The sequence below is a fragment of the Dromiciops gliroides genome, chromosome 2 (assembly GCF_019393635.1).
Source record: "Dromiciops gliroides isolate mDroGli1 chromosome 2, mDroGli1.pri, whole genome shotgun sequence".
NCBI lineage: Eukaryota > Metazoa > Chordata > Mammalia > Microbiotheria > Microbiotheriidae > Dromiciops > Dromiciops gliroides.
In genome coordinates, this window is record NC_057862.1 from 180,040,049 (window position 1) to 180,060,214 (window position 20,166).

The window sequence follows — 20,166 nt, forward strand, 5'->3', positions numbered from 1 at the left end:
GACAGCCTATAGAAATTCTAAAAGAAAATTAAAGGTGTTTTGAAACTAGCCATGGGAATCAAAAAGAGACATGCGCAGAAAAGGCCAAATTTGTCTCCAGATTCACCTTATGAGGTATAAAACCCCCAAACAAACCTCCACTGAAAAAGGTACCCGCCTCGGGGGTTGGCTTAGGACCCTAGGAACTCCAAATTAGAATAAGCCCTCCCCTGTACCTCCCAAAGGTGGAGAATATTATAATGAGACTGATAATCAATTTATCCATACTATAAATATAACTGTCTTTTCTTTCACTATTCGAGAGATACCTATCCACTATTCTGGTTCTCTCCCTGTGGTAACCCACAGTATTGCAATAAAACTTGGGAAACTGAGTCACTGAGTCTTGAAATTCTTTTGGGACGACCCATGATCAATTTGACCCCAAATTCCAGCTCACATCAACATCATTGGTTTAGACAATTAACAAAACTGTTGTGGGAAAAATAGGGTAGGGGGTTTGGGATAGGGGTAGGGGTTTGGGGTCCTTAGGAATTCCTCTTTAAACAATTAAACCCTCTTGCACACAAATCCAATAGAATAAGATAATAGTTTATTTAGGGACTGGGGAAGGGAAACCAAGAAAGAAATCCTTGGATTTCTTCTCCTGGGGAGAAGGCATGGCACAGAGTGACAAATTGAAGGATCAGTAAGGAGCCCAACTTTGTTGGGATGTAAGGTACATGACATAAAATACTGTGAAATCCAAGAAAGAAGACTGTGGTAAAAAATGGAAGTTTTAGCTGAATCATTTGAGAGTTGAGAGCATGCTACTAAAGTGGCTTTTGAAGGACCGCCCTTTTGGGGAGGAGACCTCAAGGAATGTCGGTGCACCTGCTGCTGCCCGGAGAGCATGGCCAAGCACGCTGTACTTCCAGGACGCCAACTTAAAACCGAGAGTGGGAACAGAAATTCGATCTCTGGCTCACTTACTCTGGCTTCTGAGCTTAGCGGTGACGGCCACGCTTTTGGTGATCGGCTCTGGTTCTTGGCCTGGCAGGCAGTTTGGGGATTCAGTGAGTTTTACAAAAGAATATAGACTAAGCTTAGATCTAAGATTACTCATTTGTATTTCTACTTTCCTATTTCCCTAATCGGTATCACCTGTTTGTTATCTAATTAAGGCAGAACAATAAAAGTTAATCCCTCACTGATTAAAGCTCAGAGGCTTCCTTTTCTTAGTGGTCTGGGAGATATATAAGGGAAAAATTTAAGGGGGAGTTTAATGCTCTTATATCCAATTTTAAATCTCACAAGATTTATGATGATGAAGGGCCTCTATCTAATACCAAGCTGAGAAAAGTGTATTTTGAAGTTAGGTGTTTCCAGTTTCTGTTCTAACCTATTTGTTGTCCTCCCAATTCTTTCCTCCAGGTCTTTTATTTCATTTTTCATCTCTTCATTGATTCTAGGTATTCACATAGTATTTGTAGAAAAACCATTTTTTTCCCTTTGAGTCTTTGCTTAAAGTTACATAGTTACCCTCTCCTTCTTGGCTACATTTTAGGGCATTTTTGAATCTACAGTAATTCTTCTTCTTTTTTGGGGGGGGGGCAGGGCAATTGGGGTTAAGTGACTTGCCCAGGGTCACACACCTAGTAAGTGTTGTGTCTGAGGCTGGATTTGAACTCAGGTCCTCCTGAATCCAGGGCCAGTGCTCTATCCACTGTGCCAACTAGCTGCCCCTACAGTAATTCTTTATAGTGTTCAGTGTCTTCTTCAATTATTTTATTTCTCTCACTTTAGTTCCTGTACTGGGGCTTAGTGCAACTCTAGACTCTACCCTGTGCTGTAATTCTGACTCATCTCGGTTTCTATGCTGATATCTACTTTCTGGGGTTCATCCCCCTTCTTCCCCTTCCATCACAACAATGCCTTAGAAAGATTATTTTAATCATTGTGTGAAGGATGGATTGGAGACAGGACAGCCTGGAGACAAACCAGTTAGGAAGCAGTTAACAATAATCCAAGTTCAATAATCTCCTTTAAACCTGTAAAAGAGATTATGAGAGAAAAAGGACCATAGATTTAGAGCTGGAAGTGAGAGGTGCTTGATTATCTAGACCAAATCCCTTCATTTTACAAAGGAAAAAAATGAGTCTCAGAGAATGTAAGTAATTTTCAAGCATTTCTATTGAAAAGATCCTGGCTGAGTAGGAACTTTGAAGTACAACCACAAGAGTCAAGAGAAACCTAGAAAGGTAAATGTATTTAAAGCAATTAGAAGGGACTATATGATGATGTTGTACTAACATTCTAAAGGGAGAGAAGAAACAAGTGTTCTCTAGAACCTTAATGTCTTTCAAGAATATTGAGGAAGTTAAATAAGAAAACCAGTGGACTGGGGATGGTTATGTTTTGAGGGCTTTAGAGTGGCAAAAAGAATTAAAGGTAATTGAAATACATTATAGAAAGGAAGAATAAGTACAACTTGTTTTTCTCATAAATGGGATGTATGATTGGAGATAAAAGCATGGAGGAAAGGTTGGGGAGTGGGTATGAACCTCAGACTTATCTGGAAAGGAGAGCTGAATAGTCATACATATAGAGTTTGATGTAAAAAAAAAATACATCAAATTCAACAGGGAAACAAGTAAAGAGGGATTTGAGGGAAGGTATCAGGGCAGGAATAGTTCCAAGCCAAAAAAAAAAAAAGTCCTTATCCAGAAGGAGAGATTAAAAAAAGAAAGAAAAGAAGTGGAATCTAAAGGAGTACCCATTAAGTGAGGAATGGCTGAACAAATTGTGGCCTGTGAATTTGAAAATAATTATATTGTAAGAAATGACAGAAAAGACAATTTCAGAGGATTCGTGGTAGTGTGAAGTAAGTAGAATGAGGAGAAAGGTGTATGCAAAGATAACAACATTGTAAACAAAAATAACCTTGAGAAGCTTAAGAATGTTGATGAAAGCAATAACCAATCACACCTCCAGAGGGACCTATGATGAAGTGTATTATCCTCCTCTTGACAGAGAAGTGAAAACTCCAACATGTAGAGTCATCCATTTTTGAACACTGCTACTGTGTCAATTGTTTGTTTGACTATGCTTATTTGTTTCAAGGGTTCCTCCCTCCCCCCCACCCCAGTTTTCAATAGAGACAAAAAATGAGATATTTTTTTAAAATGCACAGAAAACAAGAGGAAGTTTAGAAGGAAGCACAGATGACCAGGACAGTTTTGAAAGTAATGTGGAATTTATTATATACTTTAAAAAGAGAGCATTATGAAATAGAGATTCTTAGTTTCACATGCTACCTTTTTTTTTTTTTTTTTTTTTTTGGTGAGGCAATTGGGGTTAAGTGACTTGCCCAGGATCACACAGCTAGTAAGTGTTAAGTGTCTGAGGCTGGATTTGAACCCAGGTACTCCTGACTCCAGGGCCAGTGCTCTATCCACTGCGCCACCTAGCTGCCCCCACATGCTATATTTTTTTGTGTTCTGCTGTGTACATGAAAATGCTCATGGTGTGCGTGTGTGTGTGTGTGTGTGTGTGTGTTCAAATTCAGATTTTAAAAAATTGAAAGAAGAGAAAAAACAATTAACATAATATTATAGGACCAGTTTTTCTGACTTAGATTTTTGATGAGGATGCATGTAAGATTCCAGTTACATGTAGCCCTCTCAGACTTAGTGGGTGCCTGAGACCACACAAATCTCCATACCCTGATGACTTGCTGACCAGACTTTTCCAGATGGAGATGAAGGAGACTGTGCCCAGAGAAGCTATATTAGGGAAGAGTAACCTCCTTAAATGTTGATTTGTGAGTGGCTCATTAACTTGAGGTGTTAGTGTCAGAGCCTGTCTACCATACATAGTAAGAAAATAGATTTACAACCCCCCCCCCCATATACCAGGGGTGCACTCTTTCATAAACATCCATTATTTTGGTAGGGAGAGTAGGCACAAATTTAAGGTACAATCATAACGAGCCACATGTGTATGGAACAAATATGACTAACTTAACTCTGCAACTCCAAGATCCCCTGATATTCTTCAAAAAGTCCTCTCAACGCTGGCCAGTGGGGATGGAGTCTATTCTGGCTAGGTTGTTCAGCTGGATTCACTCCTAAGTGGCAAGCTGTAGGTTCTACTACCTCCAGCTTCAGGTTTAGGCTTACTCCTTAGCTAGGGTACTTTCAGAAAGATCAGAAACCCATAGTTTAGGGTTGGCAAAAGCCTCTAGAACTCATCTCTAAGGAGCTTTGTCTCCCAGACATGTCATAAAAGAATAGAGGTTTATACTTTACCTTTTTTTTTTCCTTTTTGTGGGGTAAGGTTAAGTGACTTGCCCAGGGTCACACAGATAGTAAGTGTCAAGTGTCTAAGGCCAAGTTTGAACTCAGGTCCTCCTGAATCCAGGGTCCGTGCTTTATTCACCTAGCTGCCCCCTATACTTTACTTTCAACATCACTTCCTGGCTCAGGGTTAAGTCTCCTGGATAAGAGAAGCTACCTTAACTTGCTATGATTATGCAGTACATTTTTGAAATTTCCATCTCTGCAAATAGGCCACATAGGCAATAGCTATTTGCCCCAACAATCATCAAACAGTTCTGTGGTTCAGGGGTCCCCAGTTGTTGTGTTTGTTTCTTAAACTCTATGGTTCTTTTATTTGTCTAGGGCAGGGGTGTCCTACCTGAGATCTATGAATGGCTTTTTAAAATTTTATTTTTTAAAATGTTTTTCCAATTACATGTATAGATATTTTTTTGAGTTCCAAATTTTTTTCCCACTTTCCCTTCCCTCCCCGCTCCTGAAGTCAGCAAGCAATCTGATATAGGTTACACATTACAATCATGTTAAAAATATTTCCATATTAGTCATGTTGTAAGAGAAGAATCAGAACAAAAGGGAAAAAACCAAGAAATAATAAACAACAACAAAAATGAAAATAGTATGCTTCAATCAGTATTCAGACTCCATAGTTCTTTTTCTAAATGTGGAGAGCATTTTCCACCATGAATCTTTTGGCATTGTCTTAGATCATTGTATTGCTGAGAAGAGTTAAGTCTATCAAGCTGATCATCACACAATGTTGTTGATACTGTGTACAATGTTCTCTTGGTTCTGTTCATTTCACTCAGCATCAATTCATGTAAGTCTTTCCAGGTTTTTCTGAAAGCCATCTGCTTATTATTTCTTACAGCACAATAGTATTCCATTACATTCATATACCCCAACTTTAATTTCCAATTCTTTGCCACCACAAAAAGAGCAGCTATAAATATTTTTCTACATGTGGATCCTTTTCCTTTTTTTAATGATCTCTTTGGGGTATAGACCTAGTAGTGATATTGCTGAGTCAAAAGGTATGCATAGTTTTATAGACAAATTGCTCCCCAGAATGGTTGGATCAGTTCACAGCTTCACCAACAGTGCATTAGTGATCCATTTTCCCCACATCTTCTCCAACATTGATCATTTTCCTTTTTTTTCATAATAGCCAATTGGATAGGGGTGAGGTGGTACCTCATATGAATGGTTTTTACAGTAGATAAAGCACTGCCCTTGGACTCAGGAGGACCTGAGTTCAAATGTGACCTCAGACACTTGACACTTACTAGCTGTGTGACCCTGGGCAAGTCACTTAACCCCCATTGCCCTGCAAAAAAAAAAACGAACAAAAAAAATTGCCATGTATAAGATAAAGTTTTATTGTATTCATTTCTCACCCAACTGCACTCCTTTCATTCCTGGAACCCAGCCTCATCAATACCCTCTGCCCCTGAGACTTTCTGAATGAGAGGTGGAGAGCTCCTCCCAGAACCACCATTTAAGGAGGGGGCCTAGACAAGCTATCTCTTTATTTCCTACCCAGCTGATCTGGACTTTGGTCTCATCCCTTGCCCTACAAACCTTTTTAGTACCCCCACCCCTACCCCCAGCCTTTTCTGCTTCCTTTTGTATATTGTCTTCCCAAATTAGATTGTAAGCTTGAAGTTAAGGTCTTTCTTTCTATCCCCAATTCTTAGCACAATTCTGGGCACATATTAGGCTCTTAATAAATGTTAATTGACTGACTTCCTCCATAAGCATTCGATAGCTCTTGAGTAGAAATGGAGAAAGCAGATGATAGGGTTAAAGTTTGGTAAGGCATGAGTTTAAGTAGAAAAGGAGGCTGAGGGAATTAGAAGCAATATCCATTTAAACTGGTTTATCATAGAATCAAGATTATGAAGGGGAAAAGGTGAGATCAGAACAGAACTGACTGGGGAACCAGAGAATAATAATTTAGCATTTATATAATATAATATCATTTATATAAGCATTTATTTATTTGTATTATATAATAGCATTTATATAAGGTTTACTATGTGCCAGGCATTGGCTAACAAATTTTATCTCATTTCATCCTCACAACAACCCTGGGAGGTAAGTGTTATTATTGTCCCCATTTTACAGTTGAGGAAACTGAGTTAAACAGGTTATGTGGCTTGCTCAGGATCTCACAGCTAGTAAAAGTGTATGAGACCAGATCTGAACTCACCAAAATTAGTCTTCCTGACTCCAAGCCCAGCCCCCTATCCACTGTGTCTCCTAGGCCAAGGAGGGGCAAGTTGTTTATAATATTTTTCTATTGGTGATCTGTCCTTTCAGAGGGTTCACATATGTTTATCAGTTGTTTAAGAACACTTTTGTGTTGTTTAATATGTCATACCACACAAGTGATTACCTAATTGAAAAATAATTTTTAAATTTTGATTGCTTGGGATTTAGGGGCTAGACTTTTTTCCTCCCTATTTATTCTATCATTAAAAAAACTGGAATAAATTCTTTTGTCTCAAGTAGTTTCATTTATGATTTCTTGAAATATAGCTCTAAAAAACAGGCTTTGAAAAATCCCACTGTGATTCAAATCTAGCTACTTGACTAGCCTTTAAACCCAAATCACTCTGGCTTTCACTGATTGGCCAATAATAGGTACAGCCCAAACTTCACTTGCTTATTGTTTGAGTTTTGATGGCTCAGAGTGAGTGCAAATAGAAAGTGTTTTTTGTTTTGTCCAGGAACACTGAGGGTCTTCCCCTCCCAGATTGATAAGGCAAACTAGGCTGTCTTTTGTCTCAATTCTTACCTTGCCTTTAATCACTGAATGGGTGTTGCCTCAGACAAACTGAGACCTAGGAAAGATGGCTTTAAAAGGCCAACATCTTCCACTGCAACTGGGCCATCACCAGCCATCTTGATTTATGTCTTGCCATTGGAGCCCATGACTCTGGAGGAGAGAGTGAGGGCGATGACTTTGCATAGCTCTGCCTCACTTAAATGCTATTCACTAGGTGGCGCAGTGGATAAAGCACTGGCCCAGGATTCAGGAATATCTGAGTTCAAATCCAGCCTCAGACACTTGACACTTACTAGCTGTGTGACCCTGGGCAAGTCACTTAACCCCCATTGCCCCGCAAAAAAAAAAAAAAAAAGGGGGCCACTTTTTAAACTGTACCAGTTGGAGCAGTGTTTTGGAATATCAATTTGGAAATGGCATGGAAGATGGGCTTGACAGGGAAGATACTGGAGTCAAGGAGACCAGTTAGGAGGCCATTACAATAGTCCAGATGAGCAACAATGAGGGCCTGAACTGGGGTGGTGGCTGTGTAAAGTGGAGCTAAGAGGACAGATCTCCTTTAGATATCTTATCCATGTTGTCATAACCCATTTGGAGTTTTTTTTTTGCAAAGATACTGGATTGGCTGCCATTTTCTTCTCCAGCTTATTTTATAGGTAAGGAACTGAGGCAAGTAGTGACTTGTCCTGGGTCACACAGTTAGTGTCTGAGGTCACATTTGAACTCACGAAGATGACTCTTCCTACTTCAGGCCCAGCATTTTATCTACACCATTTAGCTGCCCCTGTTCATTATCCATATACAACATGATTCAGTGGAGAGAGCTGTACATTTGGAGTCAGAAGACCTGGGTTTGAATCTTGGTTCTATAAGGTCTAAAATTCTAGCTAGTCTGTCTAAAATATCTAATGAGTGGGGCAGCTAGGTGGCACAGTGGATAAAGCACTGGCCCTGGATTCAGGAGGACCTGAATTAAAATCTGACCTCAGACACTTGACATTTACTAGCTGTGTGACCCTGGGCAAGTCACTGAACCCCAACTGCCTCACCAAAAAAAAAAAATCTAATGAGTGGTTGCCTATAATTTATAAGCTTTAGCAAGAGTTGGACTTTTAAGCATTTATTAAGGAGAATAAGAATTTGGTGAAGAGAGAGAAAGATTGAGAGCAGATTTCTTATAGCATGGAAATTTTAACCTTCCTAACCTCCCACATGAAATCCTGATGCCTCTAACCCAAAAAAGGAAGCCCCCTTCACCAGAGTCTGCTTTTTACTTCGTGTCCTCCTCCCAGAAATGGGAGGCTCCTCAAGTTGATTGGCTGGTAGCTTTGATAGACAGTACCCAGGAGCAAAAATCACTTCCTGACACCAAGGAACTGTCCGCATGACTTGCCTCAGACATCTTTTCCTCATGGCAGAGCTTTCCTACAGTAACTCTCCAGCAGGTGGAATCACTCCAATTGTTACAGTTCTAATATTTACTAGTTGTATGATGTCAAGCAAACCCCTTTTTTCTGGTTAGTTTGCTCATCTGTAAACAAGGAAGGTTGAAGAACTTTTTCCCAAAAAGAGGTCAAAAGATACAGACACACACAAAAAACCATAGGAAAGATTGTTCCAAATCTCTTTGAGAAACGCAAATAAAAACAACTTGTTGAGATCAAAGATTTAAGTGTTTTCCAGTACTGAGCATAATCAGTTAGTACAAATCAATCAACAAGCACTGATGAAGTATTTACTGGGTGCCAGATATTGTGCTAACTTATTGGCTACTTTGTTGTTTTTGTTCAGTTGTGTCCTATTCTTTGTGACCCCATGGATCATAGCATGTCAGGTCCTCCCATATGCCACTATCTCTTGAAGTGTTCATGATCACTGTTTCCATGATACTATTTTCCCATCTCATCTTCTACAGTCTCCTTTTCCTTTTGCCTTCAATTTTCCCCAACATCAGGGTCTTTTCCAATGAATCCTGTCTTCTTCTTTGTGGCCAATGTATTTAAGCTTCAACTTTAGTATTTGGCCTTCTAGTGTAGCCTGAATTAATTTCTTTAAGTATTACAAGACAAAGTGAAAGCAGTTCCTGCCCTCAAGAAGTTTACCTTTTTTTTAAAAAAATCATCAAAGTATTTTATTATTTTCCAGTTACATGTAAAGATGGTTTTAAACATTTGTTTTCATAAGATTTTTTGTTTGTTTTTGTTTTTGTTTTTAGTGAGGCAATTGGGGTTAAGTGACTTGCCCAGGGTCACACAGCTAGTAAGTGTTAAGTGTCTGAGGTCAGATTTGAACTCAGGTATTCCTGACTCCAGGGCTGGTGCTCTATCCACTGCGCCATCTAGCTGCCCCTTCATAAGATTTTTAGTTCCAAATTTTTCTCCCTCCCTCCCTTCCCTCCTCCCTCCCCAAGACAGAAAGCAATCTGATATAGGTTATATATGTATAATCACATTAAACATTTCTGCTTTAGTTATATTGTGAAAGAAGAATCAGAATAAAAGGGAAAAACATCAAAAAAGAAAAGACAAAAATAAAAGTAGAAACAGTATGGTTTAATCTGCATTCAGAATCCACAGTTGTTTTTTTTTTTTCTGGATGTAGAAAACATTTTCTATAATGAGTTCTTTGGAATTGTCTTGGACCATTGTATTGCTGAGAAGAGCTAAGTCTATCACAGTTGATCATCACATAATGTTGCTGTTACTGTGTACAGTGTTCTCTTGGTTCTACTCACTTTACTCAGCATTAGTCCACTTAAGTTTTTCCAGGTATTTCTGAAATCTGCCTGTTCATCATTTTTTGTTTGTTTGTTTTCTGGTTTTTTATTTTGGCGGGGCAATGAGGGTTAAGTGACTTGCCCAGGGCCACACAACTAGTCAAGTGTCTGAGGTCGGATTTGAACTCAGGTCCTCCTGAATCCAGGGTTGGTGCTTTATCCACTGTGCCACCTAGCTGCCCCCTGTTCATCATTTCTTACAATACAATAGTATTCCATTACATTCATATACCACAACATGTTCAGCCATTCCCCAATTGATGGGCATTCCCTTGATTTCCAATTCTTCTCCACCACAAAGAGAGCTGCTATAAATATTTTATGTACATGTGGGCCCTTTTCCCTTTTTTATAATCCCTTTGGGATACAGGCCTAGTAGTGTTATTACTGGGTCAAAGGGTTTGCACAGTACCATAGCCCTTTGGGCATAGTTCCAAATTGCTGTCCAGAATGATTGGATCAGTTCATAACTCTACCAACAGTTTTTCCACAGCTTCTAATGAGGGAGGCAACATATATATATATATATATATTGATATGACATGACATGACATGGTATATGATATGACGTGGCGTGACGTGACATAACGTGACATGGTATGTGATATGACGTGGCGTGACGTGGCGTGACGTGGTATGTGATATGATGTGGCGTGGCGTGACATGACGTGACGTGACATGGTATGTGATATGACGTGGCGTGACGTGGCGTGACGTGGTATGTGATATGATGTGGCGTGACATGACGTGGCGTGACGTAACGTGACGTGACATGGTATGTGATATGATGTGGCGTGATGTGACCGTGGCGTGACGTGGTATGTGATATGACGTGGCGTGACGTGGCGTGACGTGGCGTGATGTGACGTGTCGTGACGTGGTATATGATATGACATGGCGTGACGTGGCGTGACGTGGCGTGACGTGACGTGACGTGGCGTGGTATGGTGACGTGGCGTGACGTAATGTGGTATGTGATATGACGTGGCGTGACGTGGCATGGTATGTGATATGACGTGGCATGACGTGACGTGACATGACGTGGTATGTTATATGATGTGGCGTGACATGGTGTGGCGTGGCGTGACGTGGCGTGGCGTGACGTGACGTGGTATGTGATATGATGTGGCGTGACGTGGCGTGGCGTGGTATGTGATATGACGTGGCATGATGTGCCGTGACATGACATGGTATGTGATATGATGTGGCGTGACGTGACGTGACGTGGTATGTGGCGTGGCATGGCGTGGCGTGACGTGGTATGTGATATGATGTGTCATGACGTGACGTGGCGTGACGTGGCGTGACGTGGTATGTGATATGACGTGGCGTGACGTGACGTGGTACGTGATATGACGTGGCGTGACGTGGCGTGGTATGTGATATGATGTGGCATGACGTGACGTGGCGTGACGTAACGTGACGTGACATGGTATGTGATATGACGTGGCGTGACGTGGCGTGACGTGGCGTGGTATGTGATATGACGTGGCGTGACGTGGCGTGGTATGTGATATGATGTGGCATGACGTGACGTGACGTGACCGTGGCGTGACGTGGTATGTGATATGACGTGACGTGGCGTGACGTGGCGTGACGTGACGTGACGTGGCGTGACGTAACGTGACGTGACATGGTATGTGATATGACGTGGCGTGACGTGGCGTGACGTGACGTGGTATGTGATATGACGTGGCGTGACGTGGCGTGGTATGTGATATGATGTGGCATGACGTGACGTGACCGTGGCGTGACGTGGTATGTGATATGACGTGACGTGGCGTGACGTGACGTGGTATGTGATATGACGTGACGTGACGTGACCGTGGCGTGACGTGGTATGTGATATGACGTGACGTGGCGTGACGTGACGTGGTATGTGATATGACGTGGCGTGGCGTGGCGTTACGTGACGTGACGTGGTATGTGGCGTGGCGTGGCGTGACGTGACGTGGTATGTGATATGACGTGGCGTGACGTGGCGTGACGTGACGTGGTATGTGATATGACGTGGCGTGACGTGGCGTGGTATGTGATATGGCGTGGCGTGACGTGACATGGTATGTGATATGACGTGACGTGGCGTGACGTGACGTGGTATGTGATATGACGTGGCGTGACGTGGCGTGACGTGGCGTGACGTGACGTGGTATGTGATATGACGTGGCGTGACGTGGCGTGGTATGTGATATGACGTGGCGTGGCGTGCCGTGACATGGTATGTGATATGACGTGGCGTGACGTGGCGTGACGTGGCGTGACATGGTATGCGATATGATGTGGCGTGACGTAACGTGGTATGTGATATGACGTGGCTTGACGTGGCGTGACGTGGTATGTGATATGATGTGGCGTGACGTGGCGTGACGTGACGTGGTATGTGATATGACGTGGCGTGACGTGGCGCGACGTGATGTGACGTGATGTGGTATGTGATATGATGTGGCGTGGCGTGGCGTGATGTGGCGTGGTATGTGATATGATGTGGCGTGACGTGGCGTGACGTAACGTGGTATGTGATATGATGTGGCGTGACGTGGCGTGATGTGGCGTGGTATGTGATATGATGTGGCGTGGCGTGACGTGACGTGTCGTGACATGGTATGTGATATGACGTGGCGTGACGTGGTATGTGATATGATGTGGCGTGGCGTGGCGTTACGTGACTGACGTGGTATTTGGCGTGGCGTGGCGTGACGTGGTATGTGATATGACGTGGCGTGACGTGGCGTGACGTGGCGTGGTATGTGATATGACTTGGCGTGACGTGGCGTGACGTAACGTGGTATGTGATATGACGTGGCTTGACGTGGCTTGACGTGGTATGTGATATGATGTGGCGTGACGTGGCGTGACATAACGTGGTATGTGATATGACGTGGCTTGACGTGGCGTGACGTGGTATGTGATATGACGTGGTATGTGATATGACGTGGTGTGACGTGGCGTGACGTGGCGTGACGTGACGTGGTATGTGATATGACGTGGCGTGACGTGGCGTGACGTGGTATGCGATATGATGTGGCGTGACATGGCGTGGTATGTGATATGATGTGGCATGACGTGGCGTGACGTGGCGTGGTACGTGATATGACGTGGCGTGACGTGACGTGACGTGACGTGGTATGTGATATGATGTGGCGTGACGTGACGTGTTATGTGATATGATGTGGCGTGACGTGGCGTGACGTGACGTGGTATGTGATATGTGGCGTGACGTGACGTGGTATTTGATATGATGTGGCGTGACGTGGCGTGACGTGGCGTGGTATGTGATATGACGTGACGTGACGTGGCATGTCATATGATGTGGCGTGACGTGGCGTGGCGTGACGTGGTATGTGATATGATGTGGCGTGACGTGATGTGGCGTGACGTGGCGTGGCGTGGCGTGGCGTGGCGTGACGTGACGTGGTATGTGATATGTCAAAAACTTAAATGCCTGACATAGCACAAGAACAAGTAGGATTTTAAGCATTCTGGAAAGTTGTGACAGACCTCATCCCTCCCTCTCTCCACCTCTCCTTCCTATCTATTACTTACAGGAGAAAGTGGGGATCAAACAATAAAAACAATCAGTCCCTGTCCTCAAGGAGTTTGTATTTTACAGGGGGAACACCACATGTGCACTAAGTCAAAATAAAATATATGCCAAGTAAAAGCAATGTATTTCTTGGAGTGGGAGCACTAATTACTGGGGAAATAAATGATAGCTAGCATGTTATAGTGTTAAAAGGTTTGCAAAGTACTTTTATCTTATCTCATGTTATCCTCACAACAATCCTGGGAGGTAGATGCTATTATTATCTCTATTTGACAGATGAAGAAATTGAGGCACAGAGGTTATATGATTTGCCCAGGGTCACACAATTAGTAAGTCTCTAAGGTATGATTTGAGCTCAGGCCTTCCTGATTCCAAGTCCAGCATTCTATGTACCAAACCACCTGACCACTTAGGGGATCAGAAGAGCCTCCCATATGGGTCCTTGAGATGAGCTTTGAAGAGAGTTAAGAATTGCTGCTGCTGTTGATGTTGTCATTTGTTTTTGAAGAGACACCAGGGTGATGCACTGGATTGGATTTAAGTGAGGGAGGGCTGTGCAAAGTCACCCACCTCACTCTCTCCACTAGAACCATTTGGGTCCAGTGGCAAGATATGTCATCAGGATGACTAGGGATGACTCCAGATGTTTAAGGCAATTGGGGTTAAGTGACTTGCCCAGGGTCACACAGCTAGTAAATGTCTGAGGTGAGATTTGAACTTAGGTCCTCTTGACTCCAGGGCCAGTGTTCTATCCACTGTTCCACCTTGCTTCCCCTGTTAGGAATTACAAGAGGTGTAGATGAGGAGGGAGAGCATGACAGATGTGGGAAATTAATGAAAAGTTATTGGATAAGAAAAAATTTCTTAGTTTTTAATTATTATTCCCTTTCCTTTCAGAACCAAATTTTTGGAGCAGGTGAGGGGTGGCAGGGAAGAGATAAAGAATGGAACATTGTTCTTCCTTCTTGTCTCATTATAGGGCACCAAATGTTACCCCCTCAAATGATTCTTTAACCAAAATTCCATTACTACAAAGCACTTTGATTCTCCATGAAGTTCATTTGAAAAGGATTTGGCCTGAGGTAAAAGGAAGGGGCTTTGATTCTTGCAACCGATGAGGATACCATTTACCTGATGCTATAGTACTTGTCATGGTACCACAGTGGGCTCCCTTTGGGCTTGCATTTCCAACTCAAGAGTGCTTTAATCGGGGCAGCTAGGTGGTGCAGTGGATAAAGCACCAGTCCTGGATTCAGGAGGACCTGAGTTCAAATCCAGGCTCAGACACTTGACACTAGCTGTGTGATCCTGGGCAAATCACTTAACCCCTCACTGTCCCTCAAAAAAAAATTTTTTTTTTTAAAGAGTTCTTTAATCAGGGTGTTCATGAGGCCAAAGAGAAGATGAGGAAGAATTGGTTTGATACAAACACATAAGAAACGAATGTAAAATCAAAAAAAAATTCTGATGGTTGTTTTCAATAATAAGAAAAGAAAATGCCCTTTTAATCTCTTTCTCCAACACACATATGGAGAGACAAAAGAGAGAAATAATAACAGACTAATAACCCTAATGAACACTAATGCAAAATTTTTAAATATGCACTATGACTAGGTTGGGTTTATACCAGGAAGGTAGTGTTAGTTCAATGTAAGGAAGACTATAAATATGACAAACCATGTTAATAATATAAATAATGTAAAAACCATATGATTATTTCAATAGATGCAATTGGCAAAATCCAATACTCATTTCAATTAAAAATTCTAGAAATTAAAATAAGTAGATCTTTCCTTAGGATAATAGAGTATCTAAATCAAAGAGCAAATATTATAGGTAAGTAAAAAGTTAGTTACCTTTACAATAAGATTTCCCACTTCAATCCATCCTTCATTTAGACATCAAAGTAATTTTTCTAATGCATATGTCCAACTATGTCATCCCCACTCCCAGTCATCTCCGGGATTAAATACAAAATGGTCTGTTTGGCATTGGGCAACTAGGTGGTGCAGTGGATAGAGTGCTGGGCCTCATCAAGAAGATTCCTCTTCCTGAGTTCAAATCTGGCCTCAGATGCTAATTAGCTATATGACCCTGGGCAAGTCACTTAACCCTGTTTGCTTCAGTTTCCTCACCTATAAAATGAGCTGGAGAAGGAAATGGCAAAACACCAGTTTGCCAAGAAAACCCCCTAAATAGGGTCATGAAGAATAAGGCACAACTGAACAACCATAAAATGCTGTGTTTGGTATTCAAAGCACTTCACAAACTAGAACCCCTCCTACCTTTCCAGTCTCATTATACCTTACTCCCCTAAAAATACTCTTCCTGGCTCCTTGCTGTTCCACAAACAAGACCAACCATCTCAGCTCTAGGCATTGTCTTAGAATGATCTCCCTCCTCAGTCCCATCTACTGACTTCCAGATCCTCCCTTAAGTCCCAACTAAAATCCCATCTTTTATAGGAAGTCTTTCCCAATCCCTCTTAATTCTAGTGCCTTCTCTTGTTAATTATTTTGTTTATTCTGCCTATAGTTTGTTTTTAATTATTTGTTTCCATGTTGTCTTCCCCATTAGAGTGTAGGTTCCCTGAGGACAGGGACTGTCTTTTGTCTCTTTTTGTATCTCTAGCATTTAGCACAGTGATTGGCACATTGTAGGTGCTTAATAAATGTTTATTGATTCACTGATTTAGATTAGGAGTAAACAAGGATCTCCATTATCACCACTACTATTTAACATGGTGCTAGGAAAAAAAAAGCCAGATATGATAGAAAAGCCAAATATGTCAACAAAAGGAGAAAAGGAAGTAAGCATAGACAAAGAAAAAAACAATTATCACTTTTATAGATCATATGATAATAATAATCCTATAAAAATGTTCTAAATCACTAATAATAAGAGAAATGCAAATTTTAAAAAAATTTGACATTCTACCCCCCACCCCTACCTTTCAAACTGGCAAAGATGACCAAAAACAAGAAAATAAATATTGGAAGAACTGTAGGAAAATGAGTACATTAATGTTGGTGGAGCCATGAAGTAGTTTAACCATTCTAGAAAGCAATTTGGAGCTATTCCTCAATGAAGATATACCACTACTAGGCTTATATCTCTAAAGGAATCAAATAAAGAGGGAAAAGATCTATATGTAAAAAAATATGGATGGCAGTTCTTTTCATGGTAGCCAAAAATTACAAACAAAGAGAGTGTCCTCCTATTGGACAATGGCTGAACAAATTGTGGTACATGGATAAAATAGCATATTGTGCAATGAGAAATGATGAAACAGCTTCAGAGGAAACTGAGAAGGCATTTATAAACTTATGCAGAGCAAAATGAGTAGAACTGAGAGAACAATTTATACCAAGATAACATTAGAGAGAAAAGACAATTTCAAAATAATTTAGAATGCTGATCAATGCACTGATAAACTCATGAGTCAAAAGAATAAAGATGAAACATACCACTCACTGACAGAGGTGATAGACTTAAAATGCAGAAAGAGATACATGTTGTAGACATGACAAATATAGGAATTCTCTTTGCCAGAGTATGTAGGTAGATAGATAGATAACAATTTGAGGTTTGGGGTTGTTGTTAGTGTTTTTAATTGGTTTTAAAGAAATAAAGAGACTTAAGGGCCAGAGTGACCTCAAGCTAAACATGAGTTGATAATGTGTTTTTCTACATGATGACAAATGTCCATATGAATAGGGACTGGACCTATGATTTCCTTGGTATAGGGAGCCTCTGGTGAAGAAACTACCTCTACCAATAAAGGTCAGGGCCTTCTTTTCCATTTATACTCTCAGTATTTGCCTAGAGCTTTGAAGGTGAATGATTTTCCAGGGTCATAAAGTCGGTATGTGTCAGAGACAGGACTTGGACTAATGTCTTCCTGCCTCTGAGGCTGACTGTCTATTATGCCAGGCTGCAAGTAGGAAACTGAAAAATTTAGTCAACCATCTGAGTGTTTCCAAATATCTGGATGTTTGGCATCCAAATGAGTAGGGGTTTTTTCCCCCAGTTTTCATCCAATTAAGTCCTGTATCAAAAATTCAAGCCTGATCCTAAGACATATAAAAAGGAACATGGCATCATTATGTATAATTTGGTAAGAGATTCATGATTGTCCATCTGTAAGCAGCTCAGGAATATTTCCAAGCTGTGTTTACATGATGCCAAACATCTGGGTGAAAACTAAAAAAAAATAATCAATTTGAATTGGAAACAAAACAGAAGTACAAACCCATAGCACATCTGCACTTGGAATTCTAAATGCTGATCTGATCTTTGTAGCTCAAAAATGGCATAGAGGGGCTAGAAGAGGTCCAGAGAAAGTAACCAAAATGATCAAAGGGATAAAGATATCCCTTTAGATTTTTAAGGACTTCAGTCTACTCAGAAGGGATGTGCTACAAGTCTTTATAAATAGGATCATAGATAAAGAGCTGGAAGGGACCTTGGGGGCCAACTAATCCTACCTTTTCATTTTACAGATGAGGAAAGCAAGATCCAAGGGTGTTAAATGACTTGTCCAAGGTGTCACACAAGTAGTTAGTATCAGGGGTAGGATGTGAATGCCATTTCTTGCATTCCTTCTAATGTATACAATGTCTCCCCAAATGGGATATTGACAAGATTAGTGTGAACCAGCTTTGGTTTTGCCACCATACAACTTTAGGCAAGTGTCAATCTCTGTAGCCTTCAGTTTCCTCATCCATAAAATGAGGGTACCTGACTAAATAACCTCTAAGGTATCCATATAGACTTACAACATATTCATCATTAGGAGGAGAGGGAAGAGGAATAGTACATGCTGTTAGATGTGGAGTCAGGAAGAAATAGTTTCAATTCTTGTTTTGGGGGCAGCTAGGTGGCACAGTGGATAGAGCACCGGCTCTGGATTCAGGAGGACCTGAGTTCAAATCTGGCCTCAGAAACTTAACACTTACTAGCTGTGTGACCCTGGGCAAGTCACTTAACCCCAATTGCCTCACTAAAAAAAAAAAAAAGAATTAAGGGACACTCCTTTCAAGTCTGATTTTAACCTAACTCCATAAACATTCACTGATGTCTGTTATGATCAGGAGCAGGGTTAGGTCCTGGAGAGAAATGAATTAGCACAACTTTTTATAATTTAGTATATAAGTCTTAGAGGGTTGCTGGGTCTTGTAGAAGATGTGACTTGCCCATATTCACAAAGATAGTTAAGTGTCAGAGGGAAAATTCCAACCCATGTCTTCCTGACTCGAGGTCTAGCACTGTGTTCACTAAGCCACATTGTTTTGGACCGGTGATATACAAAGATGAAAATGAAAGCTCTTGCCTTCAAAGAGCTTATATTCTCCTGGGAATGTTATGTTCTCCTGATGCCACTAGGTGACACATGGATAGAGTACTAGGAGGTGAGTTCAAGCTTGGACTCTGACACTTTCTAACTGGGTGACTTTGGGCAAGTCACTTAGTTTCTTTCCACCTGTTTCTTCATCTGTAAAATGGTATTATATCTGTAAAATGCTATAATAATAGAATCTACCTCCTGGGTAGTTTGGAGGATCAAATGAGATATTTGTAAAGTGTTTATCTCAGTGCTTTTGGCACATAGAAAGTGTTTAATAAATGTCTTTGGAATATATATATATATATATATATATATATATATATATATATGTTTGTGTGTGTGTGTATGTATATATAGGCAGATTATTATAAGATAATGTCAAAAAGTTGTAGAGACTGATCTGATTTAGCCTGCGGATAAGGGATGACTTCATGGAGGTGACATTTCAGATTTGAGGAAAGCTGGGGAATTTGGGGAATGGCAAAAAGTCATTTGAACTGGAGTATAAGGTCAGTAATGAGTAGATCTTACAGAAAATTTTGAAATTAATCTTTATATGACAATAATACCTGTAAGTTTATATAACTTAAAAGTATCTGAATAAAAGTAAAATATATGAATTGTTCAGGTATGATAAATCTAGAAAGGCAGAATGGAAGCAGATTGGGGTGGTGAAAGCCAGGATAAGGAGTTTTAGTCTTTTTTTTTTTTTTTTGTGAGGCAATTGGGGTTGAGTGACTTGCCTAGGGTCACACAGCTAGTAAGTGTCAAAGTGTCTGAGGTCAGATTTGAACTCACGTCCTTCTGAATCCAGGGCTGGTGCTCTATTAATTGTACCACCTAGCTGCTCCCCAGGAGTTTTAATCTTTTAAGAAAAGGGGAACATCTTAAGGTTTTTGGATAGGGATGGGGTTGATAGAATGTTATTAGATTTTTATATAATAAAGATTAATCAAGCATCATTATATAACTGAACTATACCTGGAAGGGCCTGGAGGCTGGGCACCCAGACAGGAATTTATTTGGAATCCCAGATTTAGAGCTGAAAGTGACCTTACAGGCCAAAGAGCCCAATGCCCTCATTTTACAGATAAGGAAACTGAGACACAGAGAGGTTAAATAACTTGTTCAGGGTCATGGCTAGTATCTGAGAAGGGATTCCAAGTCCAGTGCTCTATCTCAGTAGTGTAGGCATAAGCGTGTGGGACCTAAATGCTGAGGGAATGCAAAAGAACTTACTTATTGAGGCATCATTTTATTAAGGACTTAATGTGGGTTTCCTAGTTAGGATCTTTTATCCCTACATAAAAGAAGTAGTCTTTTAAAGGTATAAAAATGGATTGCTATATTCTGATGCAGCACAAGTTTGATGCTCAGAGTGTTTTAATAGCC